Source organism: Protopterus annectens, chromosome 1.part1 (assembly GCF_019279795.1).
Source record: "Protopterus annectens isolate FY-2018-M chromosome 1.part1, PAN1.0, whole genome shotgun sequence".
NCBI lineage: Eukaryota > Metazoa > Chordata > Ceratodontiformes > Protopteridae > Protopterus > Protopterus annectens.
This window is the reverse complement of record NC_056726.1, coordinates 1,829,456,763-1,829,468,529: the sequence shown is the minus strand read 5'-3', so window position 1 is coordinate 1,829,468,529 and position 11,767 is coordinate 1,829,456,763. Positions and strand designations below refer to the sequence as shown.

At 43.5% G+C, this 11,767-nt stretch overlaps 1 non-coding gene across 1 annotated transcript; it reads right to left on the bottom strand.

The window, feature by feature from the left end:
- Nucleotides 1-11,395: 11,395 nt before the first annotated feature.
- On the bottom strand, nt 11,396-11,468 carry TRNAR-CCU. The gene has a single exon. It is a non-coding gene; the product is annotated as a tRNA-Arg (tRNA).
- Nucleotides 11,469-11,767: the final 299 nt, after the last annotated feature.

The window sequence follows — 11,767 nt, the reverse complement described above, 5'->3', positions numbered from 1 at the left end:
GTATGACAGGAATGCTCGAGCTAGAGAGTATGCTGTGGGGCAGCAGGTAATGATTCTCATTCCTGTCAGACACAACAAGCTGCAAGCAGCTTGGGAGGGACCCTACAAGGTGGTAAGAAAGGTAAGTTCATAGGTTCATAGGTTCATAGGTTGGTACTAAGCTATTGGCCCTAGGGCCTATGCAAGCCTAGCCATAACAATTCCCTGGATATTTCTTCCCACAATATTTACTTCTCTGGACCCCTGTCTAGCAGGGCGACTGACATGATCCCCAGGGTGAATTTCCTATCTCCCATCCAATCATCAAGGTTCCTTTTGAAGAGGGCCAAGGAGGCGCTCTGCTTGACATGTATGGGCAGTCTATTCCAGAGTATGAGGAGTCTCTGGGTCAGGAACCTATCCCTCCAGCATGTTTTGTTCATTGTGATGACAAGGTTTAGATTCTTGGAGCATGTGGCTCTGAGGGATTGGGATTTCTTTAAGTGGAGCATGTCCAACAGCTCAGGGTTTGACATGGCCTTGTATGTTAAGCAGAGATTGCCTCTGAGTAGACGATATGCCACAGAGTATAGCTGGAGTTTTTTTAGATGGTTAGCATATGGCATCTGCTTTAGACCTATGATTCTTTTAGTGAGGTATTTCTGTGGCCTTTCCAGCTGTTTCAGATGTCTTGTCAGGTATATACCAAATGGGGCATTATACTCTATAATTGGTCTAATGAGGGATGAGTACAGTGGGACAATGACCTCCTTTTTTCTGGATGAAAAGCCCTTAGTGATGAGGTGTGCCACATAGAAGGATTTCCTGACTGTTGTGGATATGTGGTTATCGAAAGTGAGACCACTGTCCACCTGTGTCCCTAAGTCTCTCATCACACTTTCAATGTTTAGTGTACTGCCACCTATGTGGAAATTCATGGTTACATGTTTTTTTCCAAAGGGGATAACTATACATTTCTTGGCATTAAGCTTGAGCCCATGGCTCTGGCACCGGGCATCTGTTTCTGTAAGGCCCTTTTGTAGAATATCCACATCATTTGGGGATTCAGTAATGGCTCCCAGTTTGCAGTCATCTGTGAACTTTGTTAGACATAGTCCCTTAGTGTTGGCCTATATTTCAGAGAAGTAGATGCCAAACAAGAGTGGTCTCAGTGATGTTAACTACATGGTGGAACTGCTAGGCAGAAGGCAGGGGCACAAATTGTACCATGTTAACATGTTAAAACCTTATCATGATAGGGAGGCCCTTGTGATGAGCATTTGCAGTGGATTGCAGGAGGAGTCTGAGGGAGATCTGGGTACTGATCTCCTCAGTGAGGCTCGGACTGACACCTCAGTGGAAGGGGTAGCAATGTCCCAGCAGCTATCTCCTACACAGGTTCGAGAAATCTGAGCAGTGTTGCAGGAATTTGGGGACATGTTCACTGGGAAACCAGGGTGCACCAACCTGGGGCAGCACCCAGGTGGACACAGGACCCCAAAGGCCTATTAGGCAGGCCCCTTATAGAGTGCATTTGAGAGTCAAACAGACTCTGAGGGAGGAGGTACAGGAGATGTTGCAACTAGGGGTGATTCAAGAGTCCAACAGTCCCTGGGCCTCCCCGGTGGTGCTGGTGCCAAAGAAGGATGGCAGCACCAGGTTCTGTGTGGACTACAGGAACTTAAATAGTCACACAGAGTCAGATGCTTACCCCATGCCTAGGACAGATGAGGCCCTAGAGCAGCTGGGTGGTGCTAAGTATCTTACAACCATTGATCTTACCAAAGGTTACTGGAAGGTGCCCATGACTCCCAATGCTAGAGAGAAGTCAGCCTTTGTGATTCCTTTTGGCTTGTATGAGTTCACAAAGATGCCTTTGGGATGAAGAATGCCCCAGCAACTTTCCAGAGGCTGGTAGATCATATCCTAGCAGGAGCAGGAGGGTTTGCCTTTGCTTACCTAGATGATATTGCCATCTACAGCCATTCCTGGAAAGAGCACCTTCAGCATGTCAGGGAGGTGCTAGGCAGACTACAGAGGGCAGGGTTGACCATGAAGCTGAGCAAATGTCAGGTGGGTATGGCAGACGTCTCCTATTTAGGACATAGAGTTGGGAGTGGTAAGATAAGGCCAGAACCTGCCAAAGTGGAAGCCATTAAGGCATGGCCTGCACCTGTTACTAAAAATCAGCTGAGGGCATTTTTAGGAACAGCAGGGGACTACAGAAAGTTCTTCTCCAGTTATAGTATCATAGGGAACTTGCAGACTTTGGATCCAACCCAGTTTGGCTTTGTCAAAGGCAGATCATGCCTTTTAAACTTGGTTGACTTTTTCGAAACAGTCACCAAGGCCATTGATGAGGGAAAGGCAGTCCACACAGCCTACCTCGACCTGGCAAAGGCTTTCGACACAATACCCCACTCAGGTATCATTGAAAAACTCATCAGCTTAAATGTAAACCCATACATCACAAGATGGGTTGCAAACTGGCTAAGTGACAGAACCCACAGGGTCAGAGTTGCTGGCGCCATGTCAGACTCAAAGCCTGTCACAAGTGGTGTCCCACAGGGCTCAGTCCTGGGCCCACTCTTGTTTGGCATCTACTTTTCAGAAGTACAAGCAAACACAGGAGGGTTATGGCTGACAAAATTTGCAGATGACTGCAAACTGGGCACCATAGTCGAGAACACATCTGACACAGATATCCTTCAGAAGGGTCTCATACAAACAGATAACTGGTGCCAGAGCCATGGCCTAAAGTTAAACACCAAGAAATGCATAGTCATACCCTTCGGGAAAAACAAGGTTACCCCTAGCTACCATATAGGTGGCAATCCACTGAGCACAGAAGAGGTTATCAGGGATCTGGGGACCCAGGTTGACAGTAACCTTTCGTTTGACACTCACGTTGCTAAAGTAGTTAGGAAGACCTTCTACATTGCCCACCTGATCATGAAGGGATTCACATCTAGATCAAGGGAGGTCATCGTCCCCCTGTACTCATCACTCATCAGACCAATGATTGTGTACAATGCCCCATTCGGAATGTATCTGACCCGACACCTGCAGCAGCTGGAAAGGCCCCAAAAGTTCCTCACCAAAAGGATAAAGGGTCTCAAAAATATGTCTTATGCTGCCCAACTGAAAGAACTCCAGCTCTATTCAGTCGCTTGCTCAGAGGTGACCTGTGCCTGACATACAAGGCCATGTCCAACCCAGAATTGATGAACATGCTTCACCTTAAAAAATCTAGATCCCTCAGAACTACAAGGGCGGGAGACTTAAACCTTGACATGGTTATTAATAGGACGTGCTGGAGGGACAGATTCATCACCCAGAGACTCCCTATGCTGTGGAACAAAATCCCGGTACATGTGAGGCAGAGCACCTCGCTGGCCTTGTTCAAGAGAAATCTTGACCAATGGATGGGAGATTGCAGATATAACCCTGAGATCGCAGATATACCCCAGGGATTACCTCAGTGTCACTGCTTGACAGAGGCACAGCAAAATAATGGGCATAGTTTCCTTCAAACTAAAGGGGTGGCGAAAGCCACAAAACTCTGGGCTAGGCTTATAAATGCCCTTGGGCAGATAGCCTAGTATGAACCTATGAACCTATAGTTGCTCCCCTCACAGGCCTGACAAGGAAGATCAGGCCAGATAAGGTAGTGTGGACCCCAGCATGTGAGCAGGCATTCCAGAAACTTAAAGAAGCTTTGGGAGGACCACCTGTGTTAGCCAGTCCAGATTACAGCAAAGAATGTGTTGTGCAGGTGGATGCTTTGAACCATGGAGTGGGGGCTGTACCTAGACAGATTTCTTCATTGGGAAAAGAGCACCCAGTGGTTTATCTCAGTTGTAGGCTCCAACCCAGGGAGGAATGCTATGCAGCTGTAGAAAAGGAATGTCTATTCATAGTGTAGGCAGTGCAGAAACTTCAGCCTTATCTGTATGGAAGGAAGTTCACTGTTATGACAGATCATGACCCCCTAACATGGTTACACAGAGCCAGCCATCAAATGCCAAGAAGCTAAGATGGAGCCTGGGGTTGCAAGTATATATGTCAGTGCAGCAACGCAGTGGGATTAGCAATGCCAATGCAGATGGGCTCTCAAGACAGGGAATGGGGTAAGGTATACTCAGATAGACCTAACTCTCTCAAGCAGCATTTCTCAAGGGTCACTTGAAAAACTAGCTTGAGTTCTCCAGGGGGAGGGAAATGTGAAGGCTGCCAGCCAAGCTAGATAGAATTTTATAGATAATTCTGTCATCTGTAAATATTAATGTGAACCACAGGCTTGTTGTCTTAAATGGAAAAAAAACTGCTGTTAGATGTGTAACTGCAAAAAATGTCACAACAGTGCTCTCTGCTGACCAAGTATAACATGTTGTGACCCTTTGATCTGAAGTCGGCTCCAGCCTGTCTAGATGACAACATTCTTTCTATTGTTTTAACCAAGAGTTAAATTGCTAGATTTAAACATGCAAATGTATTTTTATTGCTCTACTTCCTGACCAGTTGCAAGATAACACAAGGAGATGTTAAGAATGTAAGTGCAGTTTCTGTTAGCCTGGGAACCCAGGGAAGTGTGAAGGATGATGTAATGAGACCCAGGGATGTGATTTTAAAAACAGAGAATCAGAGATTATTAAGCATTTTGTCTTGACCATCCAACTCATCAGCACTCTGCCTGTTTCTATATGTAAGTTTATCTTAGACTTGTGTTTTCTCTTAGAAATAGCTAGAAACTAGAAAGATTAGACTAAGTGTTTTTCTGTGATGTCAGAACTGTACTACCAAATTATTTTAAGTATTTCTCTGTGATCCCTGAAGTCTTGGCTAGCACTGTGTATTAAGAAGTATTGTCTTGCGTTTTTATTTATTATTAAATATTTTAAAACCTTTCAACTGTGGCTGTTTTGTGTAGAGATAAGTTAAGATCTAAGAGTACATTGCATGTATATAAGGATGCTGTAGCAAGTTACTCTAATAAGCCTTGACTGTTTAGTTATACTACCAATTGGATAATAATATTTCACAGTAATAATTGAACACCCTTTTAAGGGACTTTGAGTAGCTGATAAATATTAGCTGGGTGGTGGCTGTGATTTCTACCATATAGTCTGGGGAAAAGGGGCACAGCTGGAGAACCTATGCCAGCCTTTCCCAGGAGTGTCTGTGTGGTTGTATAAACTCTTATTTCAAAGTGTGTGTGTGTCAGCTAGTTGAGCAGGGACACAAAGCACTGGTTGGACAGAGAGGGTGCTGGAGATTTTAGCTTGCCCAGCTGGCTGAGATCTGGAGCCTACAGCCGTGTCAGTGGGGAGTCTTATTGGGGACCTGGAGAGCAAGGGAGAGTCCAGCCCCAGACTGACTGTGATCTCTGTGTGCTCTTAAGGGAAATTGCACTTTACTGTGTGTATTTGTTATCCTTTCCTCCTATATGAGACGCCCCTCACTGGTGTTAGTGGTGAGGATTGAGGCTCCTTGATTGCTGGGCCAGGGCATGGGTGTCACACCCCACTCAGGCATTGTTGACAAACTCAAGAGGTTAGGTACAAACCCGTATGTCACCCGGTGGATAGCCAACTGTCTCACAGACGGGATCCAATAAGTTAGAATTGGGAATCCACCTCTACAAAGATGCCAGTCACATGTGGAGTGCCCTCAGGGATTTGTCCTTGGACTGCTCCTTTTTGTCATTTACTTCTCTTAAGTCAAGGCCAATGTCAGTGGTCTCTGGTCGACTACATTTGCAGAAGATTGCAAATTAGGAGCTGTCATTGAATCCCCCACTGATGCAAATGTTCTCCAGGAAGGGTTGAGACAGGCAAACAACTGGTGTCACAGGGACTAAAACTAAATGTCAAGAAATGTATAACAATATCCTTCGGGAATTCATCCACCCTGATAACCATCACATTAACAACACAACCCTTAGAGTTGACCAAGAAGTCAGAGACTTAGGGACACACATAGACAATAATCTAGCCTTTGACCATCACGTGTCTACAGTAGTGAGGAAACCATTCTATGTTGCACAACTTACAAAGTTATGGATGGCATTTAAGTCTAAGTAAGTCATTGTTTCACTATATTTGGCATTCATCAGACCTATCATTGAGTACAATGTCCCCTTTGGTATATACCTAACCAGACATATCCAACAAATGGAATGTCCACAGAGGTTCTTCACTAAAATAATATGGAGCATAAGTAAAGTGTCCTATGCAGGTAGCCTTAAGGCCCTATCCCCTGTATTTTGTCACCTACAGGCTGTTGAGGGAGATACAAGGCATTGTCAGACCCCACTCTGATGGACGTCTTACATATCCACAAAACAAACAGCACCAGAATTACCTGTTCTAAAGACTTAAACCTTGTCTGTGGTATAAATAGGACTAGCTGGAGAGACAGGTATGTATCCCAGTGACTACCCCATCTCTGGAATAGAATCCCCATCCATGTGAAGCAGAGTTTCTCCCTAACCCCATTCAAGTGTAACTTGGACAGTTGGATGGGGAGCAGGAAATTCATCTCTGGCTTGGCACCTATGTGTCTAATGGACACAGAGCCTGTAAATGGTTCATCTCACAGGACCCTGAATGTAAATGTTTCATCTCCCAAGCCCCTGCTTACTATTATCAAGGGTACCAGAACTTGTCAGAGATTTGGGTTGCACAGCTAGGCTTTAAAAAGGCCCTTGTGGTCATTAGTGTAGTAAACACCTATGAACAAATCTATTGGCACCTTCTTGTCAAATAAACCATATTTACAGGGCTGTCCTTGGTTACTGCTACATTTGTGCATGCCACACTAGAGTTGTACACCCCCTGAATTTTTCATGCATTCAGTTTGCATCTGTGTATTACCCAGCTAATCGTCTGCTGTTTTACACCACTATCCCTTCCTTGCATGATTTCTAAATATATTTTAATAGCCTAATCTTCCTAGCTCCTACCCCAATGAGTACTGACATTCAGATTTTCTTTAATGTTTTTGGGGAAAGTACCTTCAACTAGGCCCATCCTTTGTCATACATATTATTACTGCTGTAGCTGCCTATGATGGCAGTGTATGTCAGGAAAAAATCCTCAGTCATCTTAACCTTTTGCCTGCCATCATCAGGTCCCATTTGCATCATTGCATGTTGCTTTGAAACTATAGCATTTGAAACAGGGACTGTCTTAGTCTGTCCTCATGCTCTGACTATCTTCCTATTCTTTGCATCCTGTCAATGTGAGGGTCTCTTTATTGCATTTCCAACCTTCTCTACAGCAGACTAATCATCCACGCCACTGTTTAACTGTGTCTCTCCCATCAACTCTCTCACAGGGACAAATTAGTTTGACATTCTCATTGCATGCTCTGTCTCCAATAATCCCATTCTCCTCAAGGTTTTTGGGGGTTGACATAGTGGTTATGGTGTTTACCTCACGGACGAGAGGTTCAGGGGTTGATTCTCACTAGTGGAAATTGGCTAGGCTTAAAATGGTTTACAAAGACAGCTAGCCTAGTGCCTACCTATGAGTCTTACAGGACAGAATTTTACCATGACATATGCTGGGAGTGCAAATGTAAGCATCGCTATGTGGCAATGTGATGCCTGTCAAATTAGCTGGACAGAAAAAGCAGAGTCCCTGTACGTGCATGAAGACTGTATTCATATAGTCAATGGAGTTGCAAAGTGAGGCTGTCTTATGAATGTATAGCTTACTTTTGGTCAGAAACCAGCATCAGTCCAGGGTGTAACTGTGCTTAGCTCACATATCAGAACCACCATCCAAATGTACACTGAATTTATGGCAGCGCAAGCTGTAATCACAGCTGGCATTGTGCAGTGCAGCCACTTCAGAATGTACAGCAGACCTCTGGCAAGACACATGCAACAGTACAGGTTGTAACCACACCTGGTATCATACAGTGGGATGCCATCAGAATAAAACATGAACATCTGGCAGAATAATGACGTTTCCAAGAAATAGTTGCAGCTGATGTCATATAATAGGGCTGATATTAAAATATGCAATGAGCTTATGGCAGGACAAAGGCCTGTGTGTGTAACCACATTTGGAATTAATGAATTTTTGTCAGGGCTCAAGCATCACTCCAAGTTCTGCATATACAACATTAAAGCTGCCATTAAAATATATAGTGAAATGTTGGCATGATAAAGGCATCATTAAAGGTTCTAATCACACATGGAACTGAGAAGTGGGGCTACCATCAGAATGTACAAAAGATGTTTGGCAGGACAAATACATCACACCAAGTTATCACCATACCAGGCATCAAACAAACTTACCATTGCAGGATTTTTTCCCTTATTTTATTTACTTTAGTTTTTTAGCAGTTAGAGATCTGGTTTCATTGGTTGATTTTCAGGCTCAGACAAGGATTACAAAATCACACAAACAAATATATATATATATATATATATATATATATATATATATATATATATATATATATAAATTACAATACAGATTAGTATACATGCAAAAAAGGAAACAAAAATGATGTGAGAACAAAGATAAGTAAACATAGCCTTAAGATTAGCAGATGCTCCAAAATGCTGATCTGGGCTAGCCATGAAATAGATTTGCAGATCTACAAACTTAATATATAAATATTTATACAGAAGTGTAAAGAAGGATTATGATAGAGGAAGCTGGTGGTACTGAAGTGAGAGGGAGGGAGCACAGATAGGGTGGTCAGAGACCAGTGGGGGAAGAAAGGGTGGCAAGAAATGGAGATAAAAGAGGAAGGGAGAGTAGGTAACCCTTCTAAAAGGTAATAGTGCATGGTCTAAGAACACATCTGTAGGGGCACAATACTCTTGTCTGCCCTTTCTCTTATAATCATGACCACTAAGCCACCTGAGCTGTACCATGATCATTGTGGGGTATTAGCTGTCATCTTTCAGGTGATAATGGTAGATGTTATGTTAATGTGCAGGACTGGCCAAACTGATTCTGAGTTATGCACGGTATGCTACTTAGGCTTCCCTCCCAGTTCCAGTACTTGTGCTATGATACGGCCTCATGAGATGTTATGTTTTCTGTTAATCTCCAGGAGGCATGATAAGAAATATGTAGCATAATCTAGATATAGTGTTCAACTGCAAACACATGCAGTTCATGGAATGTATGTAATATGTAGTCGGACTGACTGTATGTGCATCCACACCAGACCCTGTTTCAATATCATTATCATAATGCTGCACTGTTAAAAGACATTGGCATTCTAGCACTGGTGGGCAAGCCTGGCATTCTATAGAAAAGTATGTTACATTTATACAGGCCTTTGGTGGAATCAGTTAACATTTAATGTATCTACAGTTGCAATATGATGTTTTAGTGTATTACAATATTATTTAACTATGTGTTTGTTGTTTGTCACAGGCAACATTTGGTAATCTGAGTTACACTGCTTAGGATAGAATTTTGCTTAGTAAAATGTTTCCTTGAGAAATATTAGTACCACTTTGTTTTCATATTTGTTGTATTATATGTTTTAACTTCTGTCCTATTCCATGGAGTGAGGGAAAGGAGGAGGAACAGGAACTTCACCAAATAAGAGAGAGAGGTCCTAGAGAATGACCTATGTGCTGAGGGTACACTGCTGATGTGTCGTGATGGGGATTAGGAGTTGAGACAGCGTTGGTGGGCTGAAGGTATCATTGATGTGAATGTTGTGGGAGGACATGGTCAACAGAGAATATAGGTGATGTGTGAATGACATGAAGGAAGGGATAATAGGATGACCCCGGATATTTGTCTGTTGCAGGAAAATGGAAAGGTACTGCCTCCAAGTATGCAGTTTACAGTGGAGGAGAAGGTAGTACTGGCCTTGGTGTGTGAAGTGTCTGTAACTGGGATTGTGCGTGTCATCAGAGAAAGATGCATCTTGGAGAGCAGATTAGTGTCTTATTCATATTCTGCCTGATATGTAAGTAATGAGTAATTCTCTAGTGTGTTTGCAGAACACAGGTAGAGCTTCGTTCATGCAAACTGCTGTTTGGTGGAACACAGGTGTGTGGCCTAGTACATCCATACAATAGCCAGGTGCTCCATCAGGTATATTTCTCAGAGTCACATATTTGTTACAGTTGGGGGCAATGCCAGCATATCTCATGGTACATTCATTCTATAAGTTCCAGGCCTGCTGTTGAATCTACACAGCAAGATATTGAGGACTGATGGGATGATGAGGAGTCTAGGCCCAGCAGCTATGAGTCTGACTGCGTTGCTGCTTACAGTGATGATGATACTGTTGTTACTGACATGGACAAATCTGCTGTGGATGCCAAGACTTCTGCTATTGAAGGTCAAGGTGGCTTTTAGGTTTCCTAGTGTACCTGCTGGGATGAAAATACACATTGTGATTGAATCTTGGGCATGTGGAAACACATGTGCCACATTCTAAGGAAATAGCTCATCTGCAGTGACTGTTAATGTTGCAGCTGTGGCAATCTGTGTTGCATGAGAAGAGGCTGTCTAGAGCCCCTCAGATAGACCAAATCAATGGTATGTTGGACCATCATCTCGTTCAGAATACTGAGATATAACAAGGCATAAACTGTTGTAAAATACAACTGGATATGCTATGGCCTTACCACAGAAGCAACAATGTTGCAGGTAATCAGCTGCATTATGTATGGGTTGTTGCAGGTGAGAACTTGGCATATCCACAGATGTGCTGCAGTCAAATTTGGAATCATATGCCTGAATCACTAGAACATTGATTGGATTAGACATGTTATAGAACTTCTGTTATGTGACTACCATGTGAAGGGACAGCAACAGAATGAAGATACAGCAAAACATGAGGCTGGTGAACTCGTATAACAGTAGTAATATTTCAAAACAGGGCAAAGGGGATCATAGACTGAACAGTACTCTCAGTGAATTGATGCTGCCAGAGACTGTCATGCTGCAACAGCTGCAGACACGGTTTTGTACACCACAGAGGTCTGTTGGTTGTGAAGTATCAAAGTTTCAGTCACTGCTGCAGCACCTACTAACACTGATAGGACTTCTCCCTGCCCTCACATGAGACCAGTATATATGGATCACAGGGAGCCTGTCACAAGGACTGTGAAGTTGCTGCTGCTGTTGAAACTTTGATGTGTGCATGTAGATGTAGAGCAGCCTGTTCCTCACCAATCCACCTTGAGGATTGTGGGTGAGACAGGATGCAGATTATATCCACCTTAAAGGAAGTGGGTGTGGCAGGATGCAGATTACAGAACAGCTTAAGTGTTGTAAGTGTTATGCTGTTTGTCATGGACCGGAGAGAACCTGAGCGACACGGGCTGCTGTACTGACTAGGTGACAGACAATTGCAATTTGTGTCTGCATATTGTGTTAGAGATAATAGTAATTCTGATTCTCTTTCATCAAGATTATATCACCCCAGATGGGAATTGAACCCACAATCCCTGGCTTAGGAGGCCAATGCCTTATCCATTAGGCCACTGGGGCTTGACAGTAGGTGTTCTGATCTGGCGTCAGACGTGCTACCGTTGCGCTACAAGGTCTGTCCTTCATATGTTTCCATTATGTTACAGGTCAGGTTTCATCACCATGTACATTTGTCAAAATATTTTTCTAACAGCATTTTAAATGTGCTTTTTACATACCAATCCAAAGACCTGCTGAGTCATTGAGTCCTGCAACAGCTTGATCCTGTTTTGCTGCTGGGGTTTGCCAATCCTTGCTGATGTGATGGCACATTATCCTGATGTTACTGTGGGTGTCCGGATTAATCTTCTTTAGCATGT